Source organism: Nerophis ophidion, linkage group LG24, assembly GCF_033978795.1.
Source record: "Nerophis ophidion isolate RoL-2023_Sa linkage group LG24, RoL_Noph_v1.0, whole genome shotgun sequence".
Lineage (NCBI taxonomy): Eukaryota > Metazoa > Chordata > Actinopteri > Syngnathiformes > Syngnathidae > Nerophis > Nerophis ophidion.
In genome coordinates, this window is record NC_084634.1 from 20,682,124 (window position 1) to 20,694,550 (window position 12,427).

Below are 12,427 nucleotides of genomic sequence, written 5' to 3' on the forward strand. Positions count from 1 at the left end.
ATGTGTGACGTATCATGTTGTATGCATGCATGTGCGATGTATCATGTTGTATGCATGCATGTGCGATGTATCATGTTGTATGCATGCAATTGTGATGTATCATGTTGTATACATGCATGTGTGATGTATCATGTTGTATGCATGCATGTGTGATGTATCATGTTGTATGCATGCATGTGTGATGTATCATGTTGTATGCATGCATGTGTGATGTATCATGTTGTATGCATGCATGTGTGATGTATCATGTTGTATACATGCATGTGTGATTATCATGTTGTATGCGTGCATGTGTGATGTATCATGTTGTATGCATGCATGTGCGATGTATCATGTTGTATGCATGCATGTGTGATTTATCATGTTGTATACATGCATGTGTGATGTATCATGTTGTATGCATGCATGTGTGATGTATCATGTTGTATGCATGCATGTGTGATGTATCATGTTGTATGCATGCATGTGTGATGTATCATGTTGTATGCATGCATGTGTGATGTATCATGTTGTATGCATGCATGTGTGATGTATCATGTTGTATACATGCATGTGTGATGTATCATGTTGTATGCTTGCATGTTCCAAATAAAGTCATACTCATCTCAACTCAACTCAATACTTGGTTGGCCTTTTTTGGATGATTAGAGAGGACCTCCCATTGGCTCCATTGCAAGTGGACTTTTATTTACATTTATGAGTTAGAATTAGGGCTGGGTGATATATGGAATATACTCCATATATTGTGGGTTTGTCTCTGTGCGATATAGAAAATGACTATATTGTTAGTATTGGAGTATATGTTCTCACTCAGTTGCTTTTAGCCGCGGGCATTACACTACATCCTCTTCTCACTCTTTCTTGTCTCTCCTTCTCACAGAGACATAAAACAAGCGCACCTTCTCACATACGTCACATACTGTCGCGTGTGCAACGTCATACGCCCTCGCAGAGCAGACAGGTAGCGGCATTATAACGTTAGCTGTGGTGCTAACGGGGTGGTGCTAGTGGTAATACGAGAGAAAGAAGGTGCTAATCTGGTAACAAATGAAGGAATAATTAATTTTCAAGAAAAGCAGCACAGAGTCCATTGTCTGGCGGTGGTTTGGTTTCAAAAGGGAAGATGTTGAAAAGACAACCGTAATATGTCAAGTATGCGGCAAAAGTGTTGCTACAAAAAGTAGCAGCACTGCTAATGTGTAGCATCATTTGAAAAGTCACCCGCTAGAGAATGAGGAGTGCTTGAAACTCTGCATGTCAACATCTCAGTTTGGTGCCACACCCACAAAATGCCCAAGCAAACATTTCCACATCAACCCCATATGAAAAAACTGGTCAACAACAGAAGGAGATAACGTCCGCAGGAACCTACCACATAGTGAAGGACATACACTATTTGATTTCCTATTATGCAGCACATTTTTATTTGACACTTATTGAAATATCTTGTGTGACATCATGCAGAAAAGTGCACTTTATTTGTTTTAAACTATTGTAGTGGTGTTCTGTACAACAGGTGCACTTTAATATAGTGTTGTTTTGCTATGTCATCTTAGTGACATCATGCACAAAAGTGCACTCATAGCTTGTTTTAAAATGTCTCTGACAATCTTGCACTTTTTGCTTTGGAAATGACATGAATGTTTGTGCCACTGCTTAATAACTGTTTAATAAATACACTTTTGCTAATTTGACTTAGTTGTGGTTTCCCTCTCTGCATGAAAGTTTAAAAGTAGCATATATGAATGCAGTATGAAGAAGAATGTTTGAATGTAGACACATAGAATCATCATACTGCTGTGATTATATGCATCAAGTGTTCATTCAAGGCTAAGGCAAAATATCCACATATATATGCTGTATCGTGATGTGGACTAAACATATTGAGATATTAATAAAAGGCCATATCGCCCAGCCCTAGTTAGAATGGGATTTATTTTTTTTTATATATCCACCATCATGTCTTTTATAATGATTGTGAACGATAGAAAAATTCCTCAAAAAAGTGCAGTTCTCCTCTAAATTCCAATGATTAGATTTAAGACTTGAAGTGTATGAGCATGAAGTGATGAAGCCTACTTGGATGAGAGGACAAAGGTCTTGTAAGACAAAGTGAAGAGTCCAGTTGTGATGGATTGAATGCCCTGAGAATAAAATGTTGTGCTTACTTGGACTGTGATGAAGCTGTGAGGACTCAGGTGGTTTGTCTTCATGCTCTTCAGTCTTCACAGAGACAACAGTCAGTGGAAACTTGCTGACATCAGCCTCCTCCTGCCCTACAGGAGACTCTCCTTCCTGACTCATCCACACTTCCTCCTCTTCCTCTTTAATGTGGGGGGGCTGTGGATTCTCCTCTTCCTCTTTAATGTGAGGGGGCTGTGGATTCTCCTCTTCCTCTTTAATGTGAGGGGGCTGCTGGACATCTGTTGGGTAAATAAGTAAATAAGATCAAGAGGGAATAGAAATAGTTTTGAACTGACACTGTTGACACAATTACATTATTTGTGTTCTTCCGTGTGTTGTGTTAAAAGTGTGTAGCAAAACAAACAATAAAAACACAGGAAATACCCAATTGGTTCCTAAAATTAATTCAAAAGTGGTACAGTGAGTACACAAACAGACTTGGAAATTTGATGAGGGGCAATTTGAAAAGTTTTTATAAGTACGAGGCAGCATTGATTGAAGCAATTACTAACTTCACTGATGTAAAGTGTGTAAAAATTGTATTGTGTATACGGTCTATGACACCTAAACTTTATCTGTAAACTTAAACATATTCTTTTAATGCCATAGTCATTACTATAACTAAAATATCATGGAAATTCAAAAAATCTAATTCCAAAATCACTGCAAAAACATTCATGGTATGTTTTTGTGATCATGCAAAATATTTTTTGGTGGTCATTTTGTTGCCTGGGCCAAAAGGAACTTTCACAAAAACATGTTTTACTATGTGCTGTTTTATGGAGTATCTTCATCAACAATTCCTCTTTAGGAATTGGAGACCATCTACGACACGCTGAAGGAAAGTCAGTCACCTTAATAATTCAAGTTTTGACTACTTTAGTTATTGAAAATAATTGTTTATGTTCACTTATTGATACTTGTAAGTCAGATTTAGGAAGTGAAATTATAACATTAATTAGATTTGTTTACAGTATAAAATGTATTTAGTGAGTGTGTGAGTTTTATGTAAACATGTTGATACAGGTTTACTTCTTGGGGACTGGAACACAGATATGTCCTGAAAGGATGCACCCATTTTTAAAACCTTCACTAAGCTGTGCCACCAACATTGTCTCACTTAGCTCATTAAGCAAACTACCAGGGTGAGTGAGTCCTGTTAAACCTTCATAGACCTCCTTGTTACTTCTGACCAGTCTCAGATCACCACAAGTGGAACTACTGTGTGCGGCTTAAGTGATCATTCCATCATTTTCTGTACCCATGAAGAACAGAACCGAGGCTGACGGCCACAAAATAAGCGAAGCTACAATCCTCAAGACCTAGACTAGCAAGGCTTTCAATGAGAAACTGCCGAAATAAGACTTGCCTCGGTACTTGCAAGTACACAGGTCTTTGGGTCAATTCCTAACCTCAGAAAAGTAGACAACTTCACAGTCAAAGTGGGTGACAATATAATAACAAACAAAAATGAGATTACCTATCTTGGTTGCATCGTAGAGACTAATCTCTCCAGTGAAAAAATGACTACTAAGGTGGTCAAAGAATCAACCAATGAATTCTGCTCTTACTACCAATATTATAGTACCGGGACCTATACCAAAATGTATTTTGATACTTTTCAATACTTCTCTAAATAAATGGGACCACAAAAAAGTACATTATTGGCTTCATTTTAACAAAAAATCTTAGGGTACATTAAACATATGATTCTTATTGAAAGTTTTTCCTAAATAAAATAGTAAACATACTAGACAACTCACCCCAATAGTGATGAAGTGCTTCGAGAGGATAGTCATGTCACACATCAAGAAGACCATCCCAGACACACTGGACCCTCTACAGCAGGGGTCACCAACCTTTTTGAAACCAAGAGCTACTTCTTGGGTACTGATCAATGCGAAGGGCTTCCAGTTTGATACATACTTAAATAAATTGCCAGAAATAGCCAATTTGCTCAAATTACCTTTAATAAACAAATCTATATATATAAAAAATTGATATTTCTGTCTATCATTTTGTCGTAAATGTTTTTTCTTTTTACGGAAGTTTTTTTTTGTAGAGAATAAATGATGAAAAAACACTTAATTGAACAGTTTAAAAGAGGAGAAAACACGAAAAAAATTAAAATACAATTTTTAAAAACAGTTTATCTTTAAAATTCCAAATTCAACCGAAAAAAATGAAGAGAAAAACTTGCTAATTTAAATCTTTTTGAAACAATTAAAAAAAATAATTTATGGAACATCATTAGTCATTTTTCCTAATTAATATTAATTTTTGAATGTTGATGACATGTTTTGAATAGGTTAAAATCCAATCTGCACTTTGTTAGAATATATAATAAATTGGACCAAGCGATATTTCTAACAAAGACAAATCATTATTTCTTCTAGATTTTCCATAACAAAAATTTTAAAAGTAATTCAAAATACTTTGAAATAAGATTTAAATTTGATTCTACAGATTTTGTAGATTTGCCAGAATAATTTCTCTGAATTTTAATCATAATAAGTTTGAAGAAATTTTTCACTAATATACTTTGTCTCCAAAGACATGCACCTGGGGATAGGTTGATTGGCAACACTAAATGGTCCCTAGTGTGTGAATGTGAGTGTGAATGTTGTCTGTCTATCTGTGTTGGCCCTGCGATAAGGTGGCGACTTGTCCAGGGTGTACCCTGCCTTCCGCCCGATTGTAGCTGAGATAGGCGCCAGCGCCCCCTGCGACCCCGAAAGGGAATAAGCGGTAGAAAATGGATGGATGGATACTTTGTCGAAAAAACAGAAGCTAAAATGAAGAATTATATTAAAATGTATTTATTATTCCTTACAATAAAAAAAAAATACTTGAACATTGATTTAAATTGACAGGAAAGAAGAGGAAGGAATTGAAAAGGTAAAAAGGTGAATGTGTTTAACAATCCTAAAATACATTTTAAGGTTGTTTTTTTTCTTCAAAAAATTGTCTTTCTGAAAGTTATAAGAAGCAAAGTAAAAAAATAAATGAATGTATTTAAACAAGTGAATACCAAGTCTTTAAAATATTTTCTTGGATTTTCAAATTCTATTTGAGTTTTGTCTCTCTTAGAATTAAAAAGGTCGAGCAAAGCGAGACCACCTTGCTAGTAAATGAATACAATTTAAAGAATAGAGGCAGCTCACTGGTAAGTGCTGCTATTTGAGCTATTTTTAGAACAGGCCAGCGGGCGACTCATCTGGTCCTAACAGGCGACCTGGTGCCCGCGGTCACCGAGTTGGTGACCCCTGCTCTACAGTTTGCCTGCCGGCAGAATCGGTCCAGTTAGGTTGCAGTCAACCCTGTCATCCACACCACCCTCACCCACGTAGAGGGCAAGGACACCTATGCCAGGCTATTATTCATCGACTACAGCTCTGCTTTTAACACGGTCATCCCACAAAAACTCACTGCTAAACTCCTCACTGTTGGTCTGACACCAACTCTCTGTGACTGGGTCCTGAACTTTCTCACAAACCGGCCCCAGTCAGTCAGTATCGGCAACCAGACATCAGGCACAAAGGTTCTAGGCATTGGGACCCCCCAAGGCTGCGTGCTGAGCCCCCTATTGTACACCCTCTTCACACACGACTGCCAAACACCACTGTCATCAAGTTTGCAGATGATACTACGTACAGAAGGGAGGTAGCGGAACTGGTGGCCTGGTGTAAGGATAATAATCTCTCCTTGAACACAGACAAGACCAAGGAGATGATGTACATAGGTGGGACAAAGGTGGACAGGGTGAAAACCTTTAAATTCCTCGGGACTCACATCAGCGAGGACCTCACCTGGGATCACAACACCCAACAAACAATAAAGAAAGGCCAGTAGTGACTGTATTTCCTAAGAAAGCTGAGAAAATTTGGCATGCCACCCAAAATTCTCAGCGACTTCTATAGAAGTACGGTTGAGAGTGTCCTTACCAGCTCAATCACGGTCTGGTATGGAAACTGCACTGCTAAGGACAGGAAGGCACTCCAGTGAGTGATTAAAACTGCTCAGTACATATCAGGAGCAGCCTTCCCCTCACTACAGGACATGTAGTCTACCAGGGCCACCAGGAGAGCACACAACATCATCAAGGACAGTACACAGTCTCTTCAGCCTCCTACCATCAGGCAGACCATATAGGAGCCTGAAATCCAGGACTACCAGACAGACAAACAGTTTTTACCCACAGGCCATCAGGCTTGTGAATGCTAACTTTTGAATGCCAGCTCCCCCCCAACCCTTTACTTTTGTCTTTTTGAACAAAAGACAGCTACAATGACCACCCCCTAACTGTGAACCATCACTGTAGACACGTTTCACCGTTGATCACTAAAGACACTTTAACTGCTGCTGTGACCCAAGGTCACCTCCATATTTATACTGTTGACTGTCAATCAGAATGTGCAATAATGTTATGTTACTTACTGTGCCTTGTATATACATTTTTATTTTTAGCTAAGTACAGTGTGACTTGTTGAAGGGTGGACTAGCAAAGTAAGATTTTCATTGTACGGCAAACTGTGTGTTTAACTGTGCATATGACAATAAACAATCTTGAATCTTCAATCAAAAAGTGATCTGATGTAATATTTTGATATTTACACATCGCATATTTACACACACGCATTTTACTAGAATGCCCTTATGACCATTAGCTCGGTTGGTAGAGTGGCCGTGCCAGCAACTTGAGGGTTGCAGGTTCGATTCCCGCTTCCGCCATCCTAGTCACTGCCGTTGTGTCCTTGGGCAAGACACTTTACCCACCTGCTCCCAGTGCCACCCACACTGGTTTGAATGTAACTTAGATATTGGGTTTCACTATGTAAAGCGCTTTGAGTCACTAGAGAAAAAGCGCTATATAATATAATTCACAATTCACAGATATATCAATATCAAGTACCTACTGTACTGTTTACTTGTTGAAATACTATTTTTAGAGCAAATATCTGCCGAAATGGCCACTTTGTTGCTGCCAAAAATGTATTTTAAATAATAGTTTGATATTGACACATCTCATCTCTGCTTATTTTACTAGAATACTCTAATGAGCATTATATATATATATATATATATATATCAAGTACCTACTGAGATAAGGTGAGAAGCTCTGCCATCCGGGAGGAACTCAAAGTAAAGCCGCTGCTCCTCCACATGGAGAGGAGCCAGATGAGGTGGTTCGGCATCTGGGCATCTGGTCAGGATGCCACCCGAACACCTCCCGAGGGAGGTGTTTAGGGCACGTCCAACCGGTACGAGGCCACGGGGAAGACCCAGGACACGTTGGGAAGACTATGTCTCCCGGCTGGCCTGGGAACGCCTCGGGATCCCCCGGGAAGAGCTAGACGAAGTGGCTGGGGAGAGGGAAGTCTGGGCTTCCCTGCTTAGGCTGCTGCCCCCGCGACCCGATCTCGGATAAGCGGAAGAAGATGGATGGATGGAAGTACCTACTGTACTGTATACTTGTAGAAATACCCTTTACAAAGCTAAAATATACCGAAACAACCACTCTGCTGCTGCCAAAATTTGATTTCAAGTAATATTTTGATACTGAAAAATCTCATCTCTGTATAGTTTACTAGTATACCCTTATGATAAAATAAGTGGGTTGTTCTTGTATAGCGCTTTTCTACCTTCAAGGTACTCAAAGCGCTTTGACACTATTTCCACATTTACCCATTCACACACACATTCACACACTGATGGAGGGAGCTGCCATGCAAGGCGCCAAACCAGCACCCATCAGGAGCAAGGGTGAAGTGTCTTGCTCAGGACACAACGGACGTGACGAAGATGGTACCAGGTGGGGATTGAACCAGGGACCCTCGGGTTGCGCACGGCCACTCTCCCACTACGCCACGCAGTCCCTATGAGCATTATGAGCATTACATCTATCAAAATCAAGTACCTACTGTACTGTTTACTTGTTGAAATACCCTTTTTAGAGCTAAAAAGTACCCAATTTGCCACTTTACTGCGACCAATAATTGATTCCATATGATATTAACAATAATAACACAATTTTCAGAATAATTGTATATGAGTTCAGCGCCCCCCGCGACCCCAAAAGGGAATAAGCGGTAGAAAATGGATGGATGGAAGTTATGAAAAAACTTTGTGTTCCATTGAGTTCAGGTCCCCTGCGAGAAGACCAAAGCTGTCTTTCATCTTATCAAACAAAAGGCTTGTAAAACTCTACTGTCTGCGATGGGATGCAACATGGAGGTGTCGGTTTCTTTGATCTATTGACAGCCACAGGAAGACCTTTTCCTAACCTGAGATCTACAAAGCAGACCATTTCTTTAAACTGTTTACGACCGAGTGCAAAAGCTGCTTACGACCCCCCCCCCCCATCCCTTTAAAAACAGCTGCAGCTATGTAATCAGAAAAGGCCCACATAAAAGAGGAAGCGTGGAACTCCCTCGTCAAAGGGAGGCGTGGCGCATTGGGAGAGTGGCCGTGCGCACTCTCCCAAGGGTCACAGGTTCAAATCCCACCTAGTACCAACCTCGTTGTGTCCTGAGCAAGACACTTCACCCTTGCTCCTGATGGGTGCTGGTTGGCGCCTTGCATGGCAGCTCCCTCCATCGGTGTGTGAATGTGTGTGTGAATGGGTAAATGTGGAAGTAGTGTCAAAGCGCTTTGAGTACCTTGAAGGTAGAAAAGCGCTATACAAGTACAACCCATTTATCATTTATTTATTTAAAGCGTGGTGGGAAACTGTACGAAGTTGCAGCCCAGACGTTTCTCCTCATGAGCTAAATGGGATCCTGTCTCTGTTTGATTTCTTTGCTTCTTGTCTTGTCAAATAGATGTCATCGGTGTTTGAACCTGACAAGAATGTCAAAGCATTTCTCTAAAACACAATATTATACATTCTGAAAATGTAAACGATAGCAAGAATATACCTACACATTTCAGAAAATTTCGCTCGCAAACACTTTGTTTGGAAGATGTGTACTGCCTTTTTTTTGCCCTTTGAGACAAATGTGATTTAGGGCTGTATAAATAACATTGATTGATTGATACTGAACAAAAATGCTAAATAGCTAAAGAAAACTGTCACTGAACATCTTAGTGTGATGTCATTCTGTGACAGACAAATGGTACACAGTTTCCACATGGTGAGGACATTGATGGTCAGACTCACTGTCCTATGGATTACCTCAACTTCTGCCTAGACGTGACCTGCCCTGCTAAGACTGTTCAGTGCTACCCTAATGACAAACTCTGGGTAACACAGGAGGTTCAAGCTGTGCTCAACAAGAAGAAAGCTGCCTTCAGGAGTGGAGACAGGGAGGCAATGAGAGCAGCACAGCGGGAGGTGAAAGGACACGTAAAGAAGGCTAAGGACAGGTACAGGAAGAAGCTGGAGCAGAACAACATGATGGAGGTCTGGGAAGGTGTGAAAACCATCACAGGCCACAAGACAAAGACCAGAGCAGTAGGGGGGACAATAGAGAGGGCCAATGAGATGAAGAACTTCTTCAACCGGTTTAACCAGTACTGTTCTCCCCACCCCCCAATCCTCATTGCATCCACCCCCTTTTCTTCTCCCCCTCCCCAGCCATGGTTGCAACCCCCTCCTCCTCCTCCTCCACCACCTCTACGCAAACATTAGTCATCTCTGTGAACCAGGTCAGAGGTCAACTGAGGAAGCTGCATCATAGTTTCTGGTGCGCACAAGATACATATCTCAAAAAAATTGTACCTATGTCCCTTTAGGAGCTCTGTAATTTTTTAAATGATCAGCATGTCATCTTTTATGTGAAATTGTTATTCAAATAAAGATTGCAAAAAGGAAAACTATAGTAGTGACAACATGCAGGAACATAACTGACGTAAAACAAATAAAATGGAAGTGACCTTGTCTCTGCACACGCGTGCATTGATCATGTCTTCTTGAACCGATCGAGCAGGGATTCTAAAACTGTGGTACGTGTACCACTAGTGGTACGCGGGTATCACCTAATGGTACGCCAAATATTATTTCATTTTTTATGTACATTGTTTTATTTTCCAACATGCAAACACTGTGTTACTGTTCAAACTGTGTGTAATGTTACAGTAACTAAAATATTAAATATACTTGTTAAATAATGTGTCTTCCTTGTTATTAATGAATAATTAAGGCCTACTATGCTACTATATTTTAATGCTGTTCATGATGGTGGTACTTGGAAATCCAAGTATTTTCTGAGTTGGTACTTGGTGAAAAAGGTTTGACAACTACTGATGTAGTGAAGTTGTAAACTAAATTGGCAGACACCATTTTGTTATACCCAAACGGCGTCTACTCATACATCGCGCTTCCAACGAGATCCCGTTCTTTCCCCCGAGTTAGAAAGTTCCAGAACTGTTCACGTTATACCATCTCATCTCAATGTGCAACATGTGAATGTTTGAAGTGGAACTAAATGTGATCTCTGAAAGGGGTACACATTATTTCCAAAGCAGGGCCCCCATCCACATATACAATACTACTACATATCTGATGAAAAACAACATTATTTTTGTTTTTTTAATTATAATTGTGCCAAATCACCTATATTTGAACATTATCTAATGGAAATGACTGCTGTCTGATAATCACATTAATAACACAATAACAATCATGAGTACACCTATTGATAAATTATTAATCTAACACGTCATATTAATGATGAAATATAAAGTTAGTAAAGATGTGAGAGTAAGAAGTAAACAAACCTGTTCTGTGTAACACAACTTGAGGTTTTTGATGTTGTCGCTCCTTCTCCTCTTTAGTTGGACAAAGTTCCTCCTCGTACTCTGCTATGGTTCTTTCACACATTTCCACACAATCACAACACTTTACACTCACACTTGATCTTAACTAAGCGATGTGTTGATCAAATCCGCGTCTCTTTGTTAGCGGCTAACAAGCTAAGCTAACTAGCATGCTAAGCTAACTAGCGCGCTCAAACAAGGAGCAATCTAAGCGGGCCTAATAATGTCCAAAGTTGAGTGAGACGAGTGGAGTTGATGCTGACACGGAAGATGAATAAAGTGTAGTTAGTAGATGTGCCGAGGCTTAGAAGCGTGTGTGGAGTAAAGGAGGACTTTGCTGCGAAGAACATATCCTCCACGCATGCGTCACTTAGGGGCGGGGCCAACGAGTCATCGTGATGGGCAAGTCATGAACGATTCAATCTAAATGTATGTTTTCATGGTGTCTACACAAAAAATCACGGCCACCAATGATCCATCCATCCCTTTATCGACTGTGTGTCCCTTTAGGGATGGCGGGGTGTGCTAGAGCCTATCTCAGCTGCATTCAGGCGGAAGTCGGCGTACACCCTGGACAGGTCGCCACCTCATCGCAGGGCCAACACAGATAGACAGACATGTATATAAACTGTATTTGACTTTAAATCTGATAAATATCATTCAACAACAACACAATTTGCAGACTGTAATTACTGGTTTGCTGGTTTTACTGGTGTAAATTATTATTGCCTATTGTGAGCGAACTGTGGTGCTGAATTTCCACCAGGGATCAAGAAAGTACTTTCTATTCTATTCTAAAATTCTTCATTCGAGAGATCACAACCATTGCAGCCATGCGTCCAAAACGTAACATCATCTTGCAGGGACATAAGGACACACAAAAGTAAAGTGTCTGTTGTTTTACAATGTAATAATCTATTTAAGAAGAAATGTTCAGAGAATACCTTTTTGTTTTAGTATTTATTGGAGGCCTCAAAAGACAAAGGCCGCCTGTTAACAGCAGAGTGTCGGTGAGGCACACACTCTCAGAAATGCATGGGGGAAAGGTTGGAGACAAGCGGGAAACTCTTAGTTATAGGCCATAAGGTGAACCAGGAAAAAGTGGCTAGAAAGTGATTTTCGTTCCCACGTCTGGGCACTACTCTTTTTTTGCCTACACAATGCCATTGTGGACATTAGGTTAAATGTTCTCCGCAAAATATCCTGGCAGTTTTTTTAAGAGCCATAAATGTATAAAAATAGGAATGATAAAAAAACGAAAATCTTATGCAGCTGTTTTTTCTTGTAAATGTATTTACATTCATTCTGGAAACAGACTCTCTCTAACAAATTGATACAGGTATTTTAGCATTGGTATACTTTAATTTAAATTTAAACCATGAAACATATAAAACAAATGAAAAAAATGCTTCAAAGTAAGTGAATAGCAACCTGTACAATTGAACATACACATGGTACATTAACAATAATGTTTTATACATTAAAA

General features: G+C 39.8%; 1 protein-coding gene and 1 pseudogene across 2 annotated transcripts in view; one reads left to right on the forward strand and one right to left on the reverse strand.

Moving 5' to 3' along the window:
• LOC133542088 (gastrula zinc finger protein XlCGF57.1-like) overlaps positions 1-12,427 on the forward strand; it is a 339,706-nt gene that overhangs the window by 272,857 nt on the left and 54,422 nt on the right. The window lies entirely within an intron of this gene.
• The window catches only part of LOC133542083 (zinc finger protein 37-like), a 115,445-nt pseudogene that overhangs the window by 68,146 nt on the left and 34,872 nt on the right, over positions 1-12,427 (reverse strand).